The sequence below is a fragment of the Pantherophis guttatus genome, chromosome 7 (assembly GCF_059756535.1).
Source record: "Pantherophis guttatus breed Tessera chromosome 7, ASM5975653v1, whole genome shotgun sequence".
NCBI lineage: Eukaryota > Metazoa > Chordata > Lepidosauria > Squamata > Colubridae > Pantherophis > Pantherophis guttatus.
In genome coordinates, this window is record NC_142069.1 from 5,628,099 (window position 1) to 5,646,593 (window position 18,495).

General features: G+C 44.0%; 1 long non-coding RNA gene across 1 annotated transcript; it reads right to left on the reverse strand.

Annotated features, from left to right (window-relative positions):
- Positions 1–559: 559 nt before the first annotated feature.
- LOC132711512 (uncharacterized) lies at positions 560–7,351 on the reverse strand. The gene is made up of 3 exons (XR_015728746.1): positions 7,238–7,351; positions 3,554–3,880; positions 560–1,286 (listed from the first exon to the last, which is right to left on the reverse strand). It is a non-coding gene; the product is annotated as an uncharacterized LOC132711512 (long non-coding RNA).
- Between the last annotated feature and the right edge of the window lie 11,144 nt (positions 7,352–18,495).

An 18,495-nucleotide genomic window follows, 5' to 3' on the forward strand; every position in this document is an offset into this window, starting at 1 on the left:
TTGGGGGTAATATGCTGATATAGACTAATATAGACTGCTTAGAGAGGGCTATAAAACAAGGGTGAAATCCAGCTGGTTCTGACAGGTTCTGGAGAACCGGTAGCGGAAATTTTGAGCAGTTCGGAGAACCGGCAAATACCACCTCTGGCTGGGCCCAGGAGTGGGGTGGGAATGGGGATTTTGCAGTATCCTTCCCCCAGGAGTGGGGAGGGAATGGAGATTTTGCAGTATCCTTCCCCTGGAGTGGGGTGGGAATGGAGATTTTGCAGTATCCTTCCCCTGCCCACCAAGCCACACCCACCAAGCAGAGGTGGGTTTCAGCAGGTTCTGACCAGTTCTGGAGAACCGGTAGCGGAAATTTTGAGTAGTTCGAAGAACCGATAGTAAAAATTCTGACTGGCCCCCACCCCCATCGATTCTCTGCCTCCCAAGTCCCAGCTGAGCGGGAGGAAATGGGGAATTTCCAGTAACCTTCTCCTGGATTGGGAGGGAATGGAGATTTTACACTATCCTTCCCCTGCCATGCCCACCAAGCCGTGCCACGCCCACCAAGCCACGCCCACAGAACCAGTAGTAAAAAAATTTGGATTTTACCACTGCTGCAAAGCACTATGAAGCGATATATAAGTCTAAGTGCTATTGCTAACTTTTGCTTTTGCTTTTGGCTAACTAGCTATTGCTTTCATTTAATGTGTCATACAGGTAAGCTATTAGGTTTGTACCCTGGATGTGTTTGTTATGTAAAATTGTTCGGCGGAATAACAAGCACCATTGAAAAGGTTAATTTTCTTCTTCCCGTAGTGTTTAGCAAGTTCTATTTCCAGTTCCCTTAGGCTAGGCTGGACTATCTGAATCTGATTATTTTCTGCCATCACTCCCCAAGATTTTCTCTGCTTGTATTTAGTCACACAACAAGCTGCAGCCCACATATGACTAGGTATGTTCACTCTGCTATGAGCAATGAATTTATCCCCGGGCACCACTCCCACAAGGACATAGGTATCAAGGCACCCTTTAGAAAATTTTGACATATTTCCTTCATATTCTGCCCATTTTCCTTGATTGAGCCGGCGAAACTGGGGCACGATGTTGGTTAAGGTGAAGATCGCGGCTTTGCTGTCCCGATCTGGTTGATGGGACACAGGTAGCAAGTGTCCTCGGTTGTATACATTAGTCTGTTTGTAATCATTGGAAAGAGCCTGGCTGTGTTGAAGGAGCTCGCGGTTGATTTTACAAGTTTTTTCCGATTCCATGCTTTTTCGTGTACGGTCCCTAGGCAGCGCAAGCTAGGAATAAGGAAGGATGGGCTTAGTTAGCATTCACACAGCGCTGAATCGGATATCCTGAATCTGGGGGGGGAGGGGGGAAATCTACCATGAATCTGTCAGGGTGTGAGATATGCGATACTCTACAATAGGACTTTGCGTACTTAGTGGCCTTCAGATAGATAATAGCACAGCACAGCACAGCACAGAATATTCTAGAATAGAATAGAATATTCTAGAATAGAATAACAGAGCTGGAAGGTATCTTGGAGGTCTTCTAGTCCGACCCCCTGCTCAGACAGGAAACCTTATACCCATGATGGCGAACCTATGCCACGCGTGCCACAGGTGGCACACGTAGACATATTGGTGGGCATGTGAGCTCAGCTGGCAAATAGGCCATTTTTGGCCTCCGGCGTCCGGGGGGGTGGGGAAGGCTGTTTTCACCCTTCACAGACTCCTAGAAAGGCTCTAGAGCCTGGGGACAGCAAAAAACAGCCTGGGGACAGGCTAGTTCCTGCAGTACTCTGGGGTTAATTATGTGCAAACTAGTTGAATACCTGTGCTCCGCTATGAAATTATGTGATCAGGTTTGATAAATCGACACTTACAGCTTGAAAATTAATGAGTAGTTACGATCGGCCTCTCCTCTTTCTTTTTTCTTGCCCCACAGAAGCCTCCCCTATCCTATCCCCTTCTTTCCCTCAGCCTTGCCCCACAGAAGCCTCTCCTGTCCTATCCCCTTCTCTCCCTCAGCCTTGCCCCACAGAAGCCTCCCCTATCCTATCCCCTTCTCTCCCTCAGGATTGCCTCACAGAATCCTCCCCTATCCTATCCCCTTCTTTCCCTCAGGATTGCCCCACAGAAGCCTCCCCTATCCTATCCCCTTCTTTCCCTCAGCCTTGCCCCACAGAATCCTCCCCTATCCTATCCCCTTCTCTCCCTCAGCCTTGCCCCACAGAATCCTCCCCTATCCTATCCCCTTCTTTCCCTCAGCCTTGCCCCACAGAAGCCTCCCCTATCCTATCCCCTTCTCTCCCTCAGGATTGCCTCACAGAATCCTCCCCTATCCTATCCCCTTCTCTTCCTCAGGATTTCCCCACAGAAGCCTCTCCTGTCCTATCCCCTTCTCTCCCTCAGCCTTGCCCCACAGAATCCTCCCCTATCCTATCCCCTTCTCTCCCTCAGGATTGCCTCACAGAATCCTCCCCTATCCTATCCCCTTCTTTCCCTCAGGATTGCCCCACAGAAGCCTCTCCTGTCCTATCCCCTTCTCTCCCTCAGCCTTGCCCCACAGAAGCCTCCCCTATCCTATCCCCTTCTCTTCCTCAGGATTTCCCCACAGAAGCCTCCCCTATCCTATCCCCTTCTTTCCCTCAGCCTTGCCCCACAGAAGCCTCTCCTGTCCTATCCCCTTCTCTCCCTCAGCCTTGCCCCACAGAAACCTCCCCTATCCTATCCCCTTCTCTTCCTCAGGATTTCCCCACAGAAGCCTCTCCTGTCCTATCCCCTTCTCTCCCTCAGGCTTGCCCCACAGAAGACTCCCCTATCCTATCCCCTTCTCTTCCTCAGGATTTCCCCACAGAAACCTCCCCTATCCTATCCCCTTCTCTCCCTCAGCCTTGCCCCACAGAAGCCTCCCCTATCCTATCCCCTTCTCTTCCTCAGGATTTCCCCACAGAAGCCTCCCCTATCCTATCCCCTTCTCTCCCTCAGCCTTGCCCCACAGGAGACTCCCCTATCCTATCCCCTTCTCTTCCTCAGGATTTCCCCACAGAAGCCTCCCCTATCCTATCCCCTTCTCTCCCTCAGCCTTGCCCCACAGAAGCCTCTCCTGTCCTATCCCCTTCTCTCCCTCAGGCTTGCCCCACAGAAGCCTCCCCTATCCTATCCCCTTCTTTCCCTCAGCCTTGCCCCACAGAAGCCTCTCCTGTCCTATCCCCTTCTCTCCAGAGTTATTTTCAGATTGGGAGGGGGAGTAGAACATCTAACTAATTAGCATCAGAGCATGTTAATAATAATATAAGAAACACTAATGATCTGATGGTCATTTCAAAAAATCCTTTCTTAGCGAGCACCTAGAAGCCAAGAGGAACATACGTGGCAAATTTCAAGTTTGTAGGCTTTACGGTTGTGGAGATTTCGTGATTCTGGCTGAGTGTTTTTCACATTTATATATATAGATAATTCTTAAATTCATGCCTGCCCTTATTTCCTAACATCTGATTGTTGCTTTAAGATTGCCTCCATTACATTAATGTTTAACTTCAAATAGATACTCTTTTTACCTGCGGTTCGATCTTCCAGTCCTTTGGTCTTCCTCTCCCACCTGGTTGGTATTTATATGCCGAGAATATAGGGATGCGCCGATCTTTGTCGTACATTGTGGCAAATCGATACTTGGCCTGGTAGTACTGGCAGATTGTGGCCAGATTCTTTGACAGCAGTGGCAACTTGGGGGGTTTATGATTTAAAAAAAACTGAGTGCAGGTTTTGAAATTGGTCACTACCTCCCCAGTTGCAGGCAGTAGAAAAGAGGCAGCCAGGGAGAGGATCCATCGTGGCAACATGGCCGTGTGCTTGGATGTTTGGTCCTTCTAGTGGAACTTTTCCACCTGAAAAAAAGAGTGAGAAAGCTCTGATTCAGCCATTCTTCCTTTTCCATGCAGAATGTAAGAATGACCTTGAGGTTGGGTTGGGTTTGGCCATGGGCACAGGAAGTCCAGCAACCTTCTCAGAGGGAGGGCAACCAGATTGCTTACAGTCTAGATGGGACAGCCAAAATGTAGGAAGAGAAGAGCAATGGGAAGGAGGCAGAGAAAAGAAGGACGAGGAAAGAAATGGAAAGGATGAAGGAAAGAAAGGAAGGGAAGGGAAGGGAAGGGAAGGGAAGGGAAGGGAAAGGGAAAGGGAAGGGAAGGGAAGGGAAGGGAAGGAAAGGAAAGAAAGGAAGGGAAAGAAAAGGAAAGAAAGGAAGGGAAAGAAAAGGAAAGGAAAGGAAGGGAAAGGGAAGGAAAGAAAGGAAGGGAAAGGAAAGGAAAGGAAAGGAAAGGAAAGGAAAGGAAAGGAAAGGAAAGGAAAGGACGGAAAGGAAAGGAAAGGAAAGGAAAGGAAAGGAAAGGAAAGGAAAGGAAAGGAAAGGAAAGGAAAGGAGGAAAGAAGAAAGGAAGGGAGAAGGAAAGGAAAGGGGGAAAGGAGGACGGGAGAAGGAAGGGAGAGGAGAGGAGAGGAGGGAAGGGAAAGGAAAGGAAAGGAAAGGAAAGGAAAGGAAAGGAAAGGAAAGGAAAGGAAGGGAAGGGAAGGGAAAGGAAAGGAAAGGAAAGGAAACAGGGAGGAGAGGAGAGGAGAGGAGAGAAGAGGAGAGGAGAGGAGAGAGGAGCAAGGGTAAGGTAAAGAAGAGAAGGGTGGGGAGAAAGAAAGGGAAAGGAAGAGAAAAAGAAGGGAAGGAAAGGAAAGGAAAAGGGAAGGGGAAGGGGAAAGGGAAGGACGAGGGGAAAAAGACAAAAGGAAGAAGGAAAGAAAGGAAGGGAAGGGAAGGGAAGGGAAGGGAAGGGAAGGAAAGGAAAGGAAAGGAAAGGAAAGGAAAGGAAAGGAAAGGAAAGGAAAGGAAAGGAAAGGAAAGGCTGCATTGATAAAGGGATAGAACCAGGATCACATGAAGTATTAGTACCACTTTACAAAGCCTTAATACAGCCACACTTGGAGTACTGTGTCCAGTTTTGGTCACCACAATATAAAAAAGATGTGAAGTCTCTGGAAAGAGTGCAGAGAAGAATAACAAAGATGATTAGGGGACAGGAGGCTAAAACATACGAAGAACGGTTGCAGGAACTGGGTATGTCTAGTTTAATGAAGAGAAAGACTAGGGGGAGACATGATAGCAGTGTTCCAATATCTCAGGGGTTGCTACAAAGAAGAGGGAGTCAAACCAGGGGTGAAATGTAAAATTTGTTACTACCGGTTCTGTGGACGTGGCTTGGTGGGGGGGGGGGGTAATATGACTGGGTGGGCATGGCCAACTTTTTTTAAAAAAAAACTTTTCAAAGGATTTTTTCTAATGCTTTGAAAAGCCTCTGCCGATCAGGCAACTCAGCTGGGATCGTCAGAGAGGCTTTTTAGAAAATGCTTTGAAAAGCCTCTCTGACGATCAGGCAACTCACATGCACATGTGCGGGGGCAGGGGAGCACGGGGGGGTACCACACCCCGCACGGCTGTTTTTGGGCCCAGGAGGCTGCAGAGAGGCCTACTAGACCCAAAACGGGGGATGGGGGAGTCGTGCAAGGATGGGATTCAGCCGGTTTGGACCGGTTCAGGAAAACCAGATGCTAATTTTACATGGCTGGCCCCGCCCCGCCCCGCCCAGGAGTCTCCATGCAGCCCGTTTTGGATGCCAGGTAAGTGCAACACCTGCTCAGAGGCTCTGGGAGAGCGAAAAATGGGCCTCCCAGAAATTCCAGAAGTCCGGGAACACATCTGTTTCCAGCCTCCAGAGGGCCTCCAGAGCCAGGGGGAGTCTGTTTTCACCCTCCTGGAGGCTCAAGGAAAGCCTCTGGAGCCTGGGGAGGATGAAAATGCCCCCCCATCATGGTGCAGGAGGCTGAGTAGGCCACGCCCACCATGGCCACACCCACCCAGCAACCGGGCACAGAACCGGTTGCTAAAATTTTTGATTCCCACCCCTCACGCGCACATGCACGGGGAGGAGGAGGAGTGTGGGAGGTCACATATGCATGTGCGGGGGGCGTGTGTGCATGCACGGGGGGCGCATTGCATTATGGGTGCCAGCATGCACCCGCGTGTTGGCACACAAAGAGAAAAAGGTTAGCCATCACTGGGCTAAAGCATATGACAAAAGGTTACAGGAAATGGATATATCCAATCTAGTGAAAAAAGGGAGTAGGGGTGATATGATAGCAGTATTGTAGTATTTGAGGGGCTGTCACAAAGATGGGGGCAAACTATTTTCCAAAACACCTGAGGGCAGGACAAGAAGCAATGGATGGAAACTAACCAAAGAGAAAAGCAACCTGGAACTAAGGAGACATTTCCTGGCAGTGAGAACAAGTGGAATGGCTTGCCTTCAGAAGTTCTGGGTGCCTTATATTTACACTTCCAGCAGTCCGGTGTAAATATAAGGATGGAATGGATTTTATCACATGTGGTGGCAATGCCCCAAAGCAAAGAAATATTGGGAACAGATAAGGAGATGGTTACAGGAGATAACAGGAGAAGAAACAGAATTTAAAGCTGAATTATTTTTATTAGGAATAATTAACCAAAGGATAAAGAAGCAACTCCAATATATCATTTTACACATACTAACAGCAGCACGAATTGTATATGCTCAATGTTGGAAACTTGAAAATATACCAGCCAATGAGATGATTATACATAAGATATTAGAATGTGCTGAATGTATAAGCTCACGTTAGAGATGAAAGGCAAGGAAGAAACAGAATTTTATGAGGTGTGGGATAAGTGGTATAAGTGGTTAGACCAGAGAAACAAAAATGTATAGAAATAAATGTAAATAACTGTAAGAGACATGTGACACAGTACTGTTAAAAAAATGTTTATTGTTATGTAAATTGGAAAAATGGAAAATAAAAATTAAAGAAAAAAGAAGAAGTTCTGGGTGCCCCATCTGGAGGCTTTCAAGAAGAGACTGGACAGCCAATTGTCTGAAATGATATAGATTCTCCTGCTTGAGCAGGGGGTTGGACTAGATGATCTCTAAGGTCCCTTACAGTTCTGTTATTCTATGTTCTATGTTAAACTAGCTAAAATTAATTTGCCCCTTTCAACACCTTCCTCCAATATTTTATGCTTCTATGATTTTCATTCATTTTCACTGGTGGAATCTCTTTGACTGCCAAATAACACTGAGCGTCAAGTTCTTATCATTTTTATCTATCTATTATCCCATCCTACACAGGACAGGTTATGATATATTAAGACAATCATAACTTACCTACTTCTTTCAAGGGTTCCTCCTTTTCAAACGCCTCTGGATATTGTTCTTCTCTGGATATGCTCTGGACTGCTGATGTCCTTTTTAATGGGCTACCCAGAATGTCGAATCTGATTGAACCTGCCCAGAAAAGAGGGGGGAGATTTTGAGTTCTGATGTCACAACACCATATTTTCGTTGCGGCATCCTAAAGTTACCCAAATTCTTTTTCAGAAGTGACAAATCTCCAGGCAAGAAATCCAGGCACTGAGGCCAGTTTCCTGTCTTTCAAGGAAGAGATTATGGAGGACTATTGAGAAGAACTGCTGAGAACCCTATCTGCAAACTTTCATGTTTCAATCTCTTTGCCCACATTAACCACAATTAGTTTTAACTGCTTTCAGAGAAAATAGTGGCATAAAAGTTGTCTCACATGGAACAAGTGGTTGAATATATCCAGAGTTTTGAAGAGCTCAGTTCAAACAGTTGCACAGGATGGTCTTAACAGTGGTAATAGCCCTACTAAGCAGGTATATACAAAAGTATGAAGGCTATTGCTTAACGGAGTGTAAGCAGCCCTGAGTCTCCGGAGAAGGGTGGCATATAAATTGAACCAATAAATAAATAAATAAATAAATAAATAAATAAATAAATAAATAAATAAATAAATAAATAAATAAATAAATAAATAAATAAATAAATAAATAGCTTACAATCAGGAGTGGGCTGCTGGGGGCTCGCAGGGGTTCGGGAGAACCTCTAGCTAAGATTCTGTGCAGTTTGGAGAGCCCCCCAAATCCCACTCCTGGTTAGCCCCACCCACCCCACCCCTCCCAGGAGTCCCCATGCGACCTGTTTTGGATGCAGGGTGCATGCGGAGGCTCGGTGCAGGTGAAAAATGGGCCTACCGGAAGTTCGGGAAGGCCGGAAACGGGCCCATTTCCAACCTCCAGAGGGACTCCAGAGCCCGGGGAGACCGTTTTCGCACTTCCAGAGGCTCGAGGAAAGCCTCCGGAGCCCAGGGGGCAAACTACCCCTCTGTTGTGTTGCAGGAGGCAGACTAGGCTACGCCCACCATGTCCACGCCCACCCAGCAACGGGGCAGAGAACCCCTTGCTAAAATTTTTGAAACCCATCCCTGCCTACAATGTAGCATCACTCATTGGCAGAAGACTCACAGATGCAAATAGGTAGAAATCACCTAAATCACAAAGGCCTAGAACCTCATAAAAATCCATCCACTCACCAGACTGTTTTGTCAGCTGTCCCAGAACCAACTGCTGGGTCACTTCGTCTCTGATTCCAAAATAAATGGAGACCTCCTTTCTAACTGCAGCTTGCCTCCAATTTGTTTCTCCTGCATTTTTCTCCTGGCTTGGAGTGAGACACTGACCGGATTTTAATGCCAACAGTTTGCAGATGCTTCCATGGTCATGTGACCAGCATGACTACATGCCAAGGCACACAGAGCACTGTTACCTTCCCACTGAGTGGTACCTATTTATCTACTTGCATTTGCATGTTTTTGAATAGCTAGAGTGGCACGAGCTGGAGCAAGAACGGAAACTCACCGCATTGATGAGTTAATGCTCCTCATTTTTGGTGGCGGTAGGGAAAAAATTTGAGAATAAACAAGAATACTTTCAAGCCGTTTTGTTCCAAGGAACCGGGTATGGGTTTACATGCTCTTCGCCACAGAGCTGGTGGTGTTGATGGAAGGAATCAGAATGAGCCATCTGTTGTCAGGAATGCTTGCAAGCATCTTTGAGATTGGGAGATGGCTAAATTGAAGGTTTCTTCTCCATTTATGGAACATAGAATAATTGAGTTGGAAGGGACCTCAGAGGTCTTCTAATCCAATCTCCTGTTCAAGCAGGAGACTCAGTGGTGGGATTCAACCAGTTCGCACCACTTTGGGAGAACCGGTTGTTAACTTTCTGAACTGGTTGTTGGAAGAAATCATTAGGGCAGAGAACCGGTTGTTAAATTATTTGAATCCCACCACTGAGGAGACCCTATACCATTTCAGACAAATGGTTGTCCAGTCTCTTTTTCAAAGCCTCCAGTGATGGAGCCCCCACGACTTCCGAAGGCAAACAGTTGATTGCTCTCACCATCAGGAAATTTCTCCTTAGTTCTAGGTTGTTTCTCTCTGTGCTTAGTTTCCAACCACTTGAGGATCCCCAGGTGCACTGTTTACGTTTTATGTTTTATTAAATTTATATACAGCCCTACTCCCGAAGGACTCAGGGCGGTGAACAGGCACAAAATAAAATACATAAATACAAAAGTTAGAAACATAATTAAAACCAAATTAAATAATTTAGCCCAAGACAATTAAAATTCCCAATAATTTAAAACAAATTAAAATTTCAATTTAAAAATTTAAAAGAAGGGGGAGAAACTCAACTCAACTCAAATTCACTGAGCTTGAGTTGAGAGCTTATTGTAATTGGCTGCTAGCTATCCTTGCTCAGGCTAAGCTAATCAATAATGGAGCTTTAAGAATGCCAGTTTATCAATGGGCATGTTCTGAGTTTCAAAACGTCTGGCTTTTCTTCCTCCTACCAGAGACCTTCTGGGGTTCTTCACAGAAAGGGAGAAAGGAGAAAGGGAGGGAGGGAGAAAGGAGAAAGGGAGGGAGAAAGAAGAAAGAAAGAAAGAAAGAAAGAAAGAAAGAAAGAGAAGAAAGAAAGAGACAAAGAAAGAAAGAGAAAGAAAAAGAAAAAGGAAGGGAGAGAGAGAGAACGCAGGTATCTCTTAACAGAGGCTTGAACTTGCCTGAAATTAGATCAAGCCCTACATCACTTAACCCAATGTATCAGATTAAATTGTTATTGAATTATTTTTGGTATATATACTACATTCTCTTGTGTAATTTAGTTATAGTGTAAAACTAGTCTATTATGTCTCAAAATAAAAGGGAGATCAAAAATCCAATTAGTGTAAATGTAAATTCTGGAATCCCCAAAGACCTTTCCCATTGTATTTATTAAACAAATTTATATAGCTACCCAACTCATATACAGTGGCTATCACTTTCGTGTTCCTTTCATATCATTCTCAATGTGTCAATCTCCTTGCTACTCTATTTCCTCCACCAAAATTCTATTATAAATAATATTACCACCACACATTACAGCTCTAATTTTGTGTATTTGCGCCAGTAATTTTCAGAAAAAGATTTATTCCTCTCTTACATAGTTATTTAGAAGGAGCTCCATATGTCAGTTTACTTTTACCATTAAAAAAATGTTTTGTTGCATTATATGACTGCAAAAGCCTTTTAGCAGTTTCATGTAACAGGAAATATACAGTAACAATTTTGAAAGTAGTTGTCATAGCCACAAACACCCTCAGCCCAAAAAGACAGAGAAAGAGAGAGAAAGAGAGAAAGAAAGAGGAAGGAAGGGAGAGAGAGAGAGAGAAAAAAAACCTCTGTGCTATTATTTTTAATTGTTCCATTATTTATCATGTGTTAATATTTTACACTGTCCCTACACCTAGAATGATTTTACTGCCTTTCTTTTTCCCAGGGCTACCACACATTTTTCAGGGATTTACATGCATTCAATGTCTATAGTCCAGAGCATAAATATGTGTGTGTGTTTATTTTGTACATCAGGTTGCATAAGTCCATCTTAATATGCTATTCCTGGTATGTGGATGTTTTGTATACATACAGAGAAAGAAGCACTCTTGGGATCTTTGACTTTTACGCTTGCTGTCAAACATCAGCCATAATACTAATTACTGTTTTGAACAATATGCACGAATGGCTATTTTATATGTGAAATTATGTCTGAAATATTTCTACACCTATATTGGTTCTCACTGTCAGGAAGTTTCTCCTTAGTTTTAGGAGAAAAATTAACTTCTCTCTTTGTTCAGTTTCCATCCATTGCTTCTTGTTTTGCCTTCTGGTGCTTTGGAAAATACATTGCCTATACATTCTTTCTGGCAGCCCCTTAAAACTGAGCCTGGTGGCACAGCAGACTAATAGCCTGTTATTATCATCCAGCTGCCTGCAATTACTGCAGGTTCGAATCTTGCCAGGCTCAAGGTTGACCCAGCCTTCCATCCTTTCTAAGGTAGGTTAAATGAGGACCCAGTTTGTGGGGGCAATAAGCTGACTTTGTATAAATATACAAAAAAAGGATGAAGGCTATTGCTGAGCACATTGTAAGCCGCCCTGAGTCTCTGGAGAAGGGCGGCATATAAATCTAATTTTAAAAAAACCCAAAACCTGTTGCCTATCACACTCTTGGGCAAAGCATGTGGGCCATTTCCTCCTTTCAGTGGTCCATAAAAGTACATCTATAGTATGTAGATAATAAAGTTGAAAAAAGGTGAACAACATTTTTACAGAACTATAGATACGTTGAGGCTGTGTGTGAGACAAGGAATGGCTGGGAGGGGAGGGGCCAGGCGAGGGACCCCTTGACGTGAGTGACATTGAGTTGGCCATGCCCACCCAGTCACATGACCATGAAGCCACTCCCACCATCACATGACCAAGCCACGCTCACAAAATAAACCACGCCTACAGAACTGGTAGTAAAAAAATTTAGAACCCTGTTCCTAGATTAAACTATTGTTAAAGGAGATAATTCCATTTATTATAAAATAAACTCCAGCTGATGATATGGATAAATTGCCTGGTTCTTTTTCAAGACCAGTCACGAATGACATCTGTTTTTCACTCCAGTTTTAATTCTTGCCTTTTAGAAACAGGTTTACAAGGTGGGGTTTAAGTTTTTTTTTTTTAATTTTAATTTTTGATTTATATGCCGCCCTTCTCTGGAGACTCAGGGCGGCTTACAATGTGCTAAGCAATAGCCTTCATCCTTTTGTATATTTATACAAAGTCAGCTTATTGCCCCCACAAACTGGGTCCTCAATTTACCTACCTTAGAAAGGATGGAAGGCTGAGTCAACCTTGAGCCTGGCAAGATTCGAACCTGCAGTAATTGCAGGCAGCTGGTCTTAATAACAGGGTGCTTTAGACCACTGTACTACCAAGGCTCTTCTTAACCAAGTTAAAATATAGATAGAATAGAATAGAATTTTTTATTGGCCAAGTGTGATTGGACACACAAAGAATTTGTCTTTGGTGCATAGGCTCTCAGTGTACATAAAAGAAAAGATACATTCATCAAAAATCATAAGGTACAATACTTAATGATAGTCATAGGTACAAATAAGCAACCAAGAAACAATATCAATATAAATCATAAGGATACAAGGTAGGTGCTCCAAAACTGGAGGTTATTAAGAAGAAATTGGTCATTCTGTAATATTTGCAGGTTTAGGTCCTAGAAGGATGATATAGTTGATATTTGTGATGCTCCCAGTTAACTGTCTAAAATAAGTTCTCTCTTATTGGCACCTTTGTCCAACATTTCTACTGCCAAATAATACTCAACATCAATGAAGATCTCTTAGAGATCAGCCAGATGTAATTTCTTATAATTTGATCCATCAATTCTAACATTATTCCACCCTTCATTGGACAAGTCTTCAAATATTAGCTGATCCCAACCATCTCTTCACTTACCTACTTCTTTCAGCTGTTCCTCCTTTTCAAATGCCTCTCAATTTGTTCTTCTCTGGGTATGCTCTGCACTGCTGATGTCTGTTTTTATTATGCCACCCACAACGTCAAATCTGACTGAACCGGCCCATAAAAGGGGAGAGGTCTTGCGTCTGATGTCAAATCACCATATGCCCATCAAGGCACCCTAAATTTCTTATTTCAACAGTGTCAAATCCACAGGCAGGAAACTCAGACACCGAGGGTCGTTTCCTGTCTCTGCAACCAGAAATATCGAAAACGTTTGGTTGCAAGCCCATGTCGTGTTTCAAACTCTATGCCCAAATTTACCACATTTGCTTTTCATCACTTTGAAAGGAAACAATGGTTGAATATATCTTGAGGTTGAAAAAGCTGAGTTCAAAACGTGTGTGGGAAAGGTTTCCCACAATGGTAGAGGCCTACAACGAAGCATCGCACTTTGGCTATGCAGCACAAGACCCACAAAGGTAAATCAATAAGGATTGATCTTTCGGCTGTAGACCATGATGAAACCATATACATGCAGAGGATTCAAAGTTGGTCTATGGGCTTCTTCCCCAAAATTTAAATTCTGACTCCCCCCCCCTTCCTTTTCTGACAAGCATAATAACTTTGGAAATATTCTAGTCCAACCTGCTGCTCTAGTAGGAGACCCTATAACAATTCAGACAAATGGTTGTCCAATCTCTTCTTAAAAACCTCCAGTGGTGGAGCACCCACAGCTTCTGAAGGCAAGCTCTTCCCTTGATTAATTGTCCTCACTGTCTGGAAATTCCTCCTTATTTCTAAGTTGGTTCTCTCCTTGGTTTAGTTTCCATCGATTGCGTTGTGTCTTGACTTCTGGGGCTTTAGAGCAGGGGTCTCCAACCTTGGCAACTTTAAGACTTGAGAACTTCAACTCCCAGAACTGGGAGTTGAGGAATTCTGGGAGTTGAAGTCCACAAAGTCTATATCTATCTACATCTCTCTCTCTCTCTCTCAACTTTGATAAAAGGCGACTTCCTTGCAAAGAGCTTATCTTTCAATCTAGTCGTTCTTAACCACTTCAAAGTCTCAGATGTTTCCTTGTGGGGAAAGCTTGTTAAGATGCTAGTCATGACTCAACTACAGGCTTCCTAGATCAGCGGTCACCAACTGGTAGTCCATGGACCACGGGTGGCCTATAAGAAAATTTTGGTGGTCCACAGAAAAATTATTTGCATTTTTTATATTGCACTAAATCAGGGGTCCTCAATCTACGGCCCCTGGGCTGGATACGTGTACAGAGAGTCTCCCCCTTCGGGGTCTTCTTGTGTCAGTCGGAGGGGGGCAGAAATTCAAACTTGGGGTCTGCTTCAGCCTCCTGGTGTGGGGCTTTGGGCGAAGGCTGGATGGATGGAAGTGCCGCTGGTGGGACTTGTTCCAGTGGGACAGCATCATGGCCTGGAACTGGCTGACCATCTCAGCCCACTGAGCCTCCAGAATGCAGCAGGACCTACCATCAGCCAGTTTATTACCAATAGCAATAGCACTTAGACTTATATATCGCTTCATAGTGCTTTACGGTCTTTTTTGAAGTGGTTTACAGAGTCACCATATTTCTCTCAACAATCTGGGTCCTCATTTAACTGACCTTGGAAGGATGGAAGGCTGAATCGACCTTGAGCCGGTCAGGATTGAACTGCTGGCAATTGGCAGAATTAGTCTGCAATAGCAATAGCACTTAGACTTATAGACTGCTTTATAGTGCTTTATAACCCTCTCTAAGCAGTTTACAGAGTCAGCATATTGTCCCCAACAGTTTGGGTCCTCATTTTACCCACCTTGGAAGGATAGAAGGATGAGTCAACCTTGAGCCTGGTGAGATTTGAACTGCCAAATTACAGGCAGTCAGCGGAAATAGCCTGCAGTACTGCCCTGTGACCACTGCGCCACCACTGACCACTGCGCAATACTTCATTCTAACCACTGCGTCACCACAGTAAGATGATAGATACCAGTAAGATGATAGATAGCAATAGCACTTAGACTTACCTACCGCTTCACAATGCTTTACAGCCCTCTCTAAGCGGTTTACAGAGTTACCCTATTGCCCCTCAACAATCTGGGTCTTCGTTTTACTGACTTCTTAAGGATGGAAGGCTGAGTCGACCTTGAGCCGATGAGAATCGAACTGCTGGCAGTCAGCAGAATGAGCCTGCAATACTGCATCCTAACCACTACGCCACCACAGCTAATTACAAATATAGATCAGGTCCTACATTGATTCTCAATTTATTTCTGGGTACAGTTTCAAGATCTAGCTTTGATCTATAAGACCTATTATGAGTGAGTCTCTAAATATCTCCACGATCCTATACTCCAGCCAGAATTGTCCCAACCAATGAAATTATCTAGAAAATAATTGCTACTGATACCCCTCTCTTTATTGGGTTGTGTGGCTGTTGCCAGGGGTTGCTGCCAAAATAACAGAGTTGGATAGGACTTGGAGGCCTTCTAGTCCAACGCCAATTCAAGCAGGTGACCCTCTATTATTCCAGACAAATGATTGTCCAATCTCTTCTTGAAAACCTCCAATGTTGGAGCACTCACAGCTTCTGGAGGCAAGTTGTTCCACTGATTAATTGTTCTCACTGTCAGTCAATTTCTCTTTAGTTCTAGGTTGCTTCTCTCCTTGATGAGTTTTCATCCATTGTTTCCTGTCTTGCCTTCTGGTGCTTTGGAGAATAGCTTGACTCCCTCTTCTTTGTGACAGCCCATTTATTTATTTTATTTATTTATTAGTTCAATTTATATGTCGCCCTCCTCCGAAGACTCAGTGCTTACAATGCACTTATAGCAATAGCCTTCATTCTTTTGTATATGCCTGCTTATTAGGGCTTTTGGCCTCCCCCATATGCGGTGTTTCTACAAGGTCAGCTTATTGCCCCCACAATCCGGGTCCTCAATTTACCTACCTCGGAAGGATGGAAGGCTGAGTCAACCTTGAGCCTGGTGAGATTTGAACTTGCACTAATTGCAGGCAGCTGGCAGCTAAGTGCTATATAACAGCACTTAATCTGCTGCACCACCAAGGCTCTTTTTTTTTTTATTGAAAATTTTTTAAATGTTTTACAAACAAATTTCCCCCCGTCCTCCCCCCACCCATTCCCTTCCCCCCCCCGACTTCCCAGAGCAAAATACAGGGTACTGCATTTAACAAACATAATCTAACATAAACAAACTAACTATAAGCTCTTAACTCCCCCTTACTCTTTAACTCCCCCATAGGTACCAAAATATCAGAATAAGAAGAAAAATCATCGAAATATTTCATTCATAAGCTATTTGCAACTTTTTAGTCCCGTATTTGTTTTGTATATAGTCAATCCATCGTCTCCATTCCAGTACATATCTTTCATTCGAACAATCCTTCAAATATGCAGAGGTTTTAGCCATCTCCACCAGGTTAGCTGCTTTTAATGTCCATTCTTCAATAGTAGGTAATTCTTCCTTCTTCCAATATTGCGCCACCAAAAGTCTGGCTGCAGTTATTAAATTCAAAATCCGATCACCACCAAGGCTCTTGATGTCAATTCGCCCCTTCACCGCAGTCAGAAAATAACAAAAGCCTGCGCTTTTCTCTGGAAACCATGTTTACAAGATGATTCAGTGCCTAAACCTCATTGCCCAGATTAACCATCATTAACAAGGTTCCCAGGTCTCATAAGAAGGAAATGTCATATTGAAAACTGCCTTATAAGAAATTAGCAGGTGAAGCTGTCTGGGGTTTAAAGAAAATAGCATAAGCCATGGCAAAACCTGGTTGCTGTAATGGCCCATCATCTGGTACCCATTACCCTGGAGGGTTTCCATCATTCAGCTTGCTTTTATCTTTCTGGACACGATAGATCTACTTCCACAGAACACAGTTACCATTTTATTTTCTGAGCAAGGTTGGCGGGACTTTCTATGACCTGCAAAATAAAGACTATGCTTGAGATTGTCCATCTCTGGTTCCCTCTTAGCTCTCCATGCACTTGTCAAATTGTTCAGGAATGGATTTATTCAGCAGAAGAATCACGAGTCTGGCCTGACAAAGCAAGAATTGCAGAAAAGAAAGAAGTACGTACGTAGATTATTTCTCTTCAGCAATACACAACTATCAAAACTTTTGCAAAAGCTTATGCATGTGGCTTTAAGTTTGGGGGATTTTGTTTTCCCAGTAAATGGTTAATGGTTTTATTCACATGCACTACTTATACACATATTACACATGTACTGTATCTCCTTCTTCTTCTTCTTCTTCTTCTTCTTCTTCTTCTTCTTCTTCTTCTTCTTCTTCTTCTTCTCCTCCTCCTCCTCCTCCTCCTCCTCCTCCTCCTCCTCCTCCTCCTCCTCCTCCTCCTCCTCCTCCTCCTCCTCCTCCTCCTCCTCCTCCTTCTTCTTCTTCTTCTTCTTCTTCTTCTTCTTCTTCTTCTTCTTCTTCTTCTTCTTCTTCCCCGTCTTCTTCTCTTTCTCTTTCTCCTTCTCCTTCTCCTTCTCCTTCTCCTTCTTCCCCTCCTCCTCCTCCTCTCAGATTCGGGTTTTCCCAAATGTGCCAGTATACCTACTCAAATAAAAAGAACTTTGAGAGATGCTCGCTTCAGAGTTTTTAATTGGAGAGGGGTTGTTTCTTGAATGCTGACAGCTGGCTCTTCGGCTTTGTAACAGAGACGAGCACCGCCCCCTAGAGTCAGGAACGACAAGCACATATGTGCGAGGGGAACCTTTACCTTTAAGAGTAAGAACGAGAAATACCATTGGGTAGAAGTTATGAGGATGAGAGAACTCTGATAGGAGCATCTCGGGAGATTGAAATTCCTGTTCAGAAATTTACTGGAGTGAAGATCTAACTGTCTTGGAATGTCTACAGCGCTGGTGGAAGCAAAGAAAGATCAGAAGATGACTGGTAGCAAAAGAGATGAAAAGAGGACAGTCGAAAAGCCCGGAAAGCCAGTCTATCTGTGGCTGCTCAGATTTGACACCGATTTGATGACATATCACCAATCACAATTGCAATAATAGAAGAACATGCGATTTACAGAGCCAGGAAGTACCTCGCGCATTCAAGTTGCATTATCCTGCCTCGCCAAAACCAGTGAAACGAAAGAGAAATCATCACCTCCAATCTGAAGATCAGAATATTATTCTGAAGAGGTGGCAACTGAAACTGATGGTGTTCGATAAGGAGTTCAATAGACATTATTATTTTTAAAGGGGAAATAGTCAATGTGAAAGTGTTAGCCAGAGGAATTCCATCAGTATTTCGTTTCCTGTTTTGAGATACGGGGAAATCAGAATAGGGGTAAAGAAGTGTAGGAAGTTAGCACCCACCCCTCTCCTAGGAAAATGAGATATGTTAGGAAATATTAAAAGGGCAGAATATTTCCCCTAAAAGGGAGGTAGGAACTCAGCCCCCCCCCCCCCGCCGCTTTTGTCAATGGGCTATTAAAGCCTGGGCCAGTCTATTCTACATAACAAAGATCTCCCTCCTTCAGGCAGAGCCATAGTAGGAATTGCCCAAAGCCCTTTCATTACATCATCACCTAGCAAGAGTCAACCAAGCCTGGGACACAGACAACCTACAAAGTTATCCCTGCATGGCCCCATGGGAGTCTGACAACCAATCAGAATACAAGCTCAAATTCAAAGCCCAACAGAGGGCATAAAATCCAGGCACTCTCAGCATCTCTGCCCCTTTTTT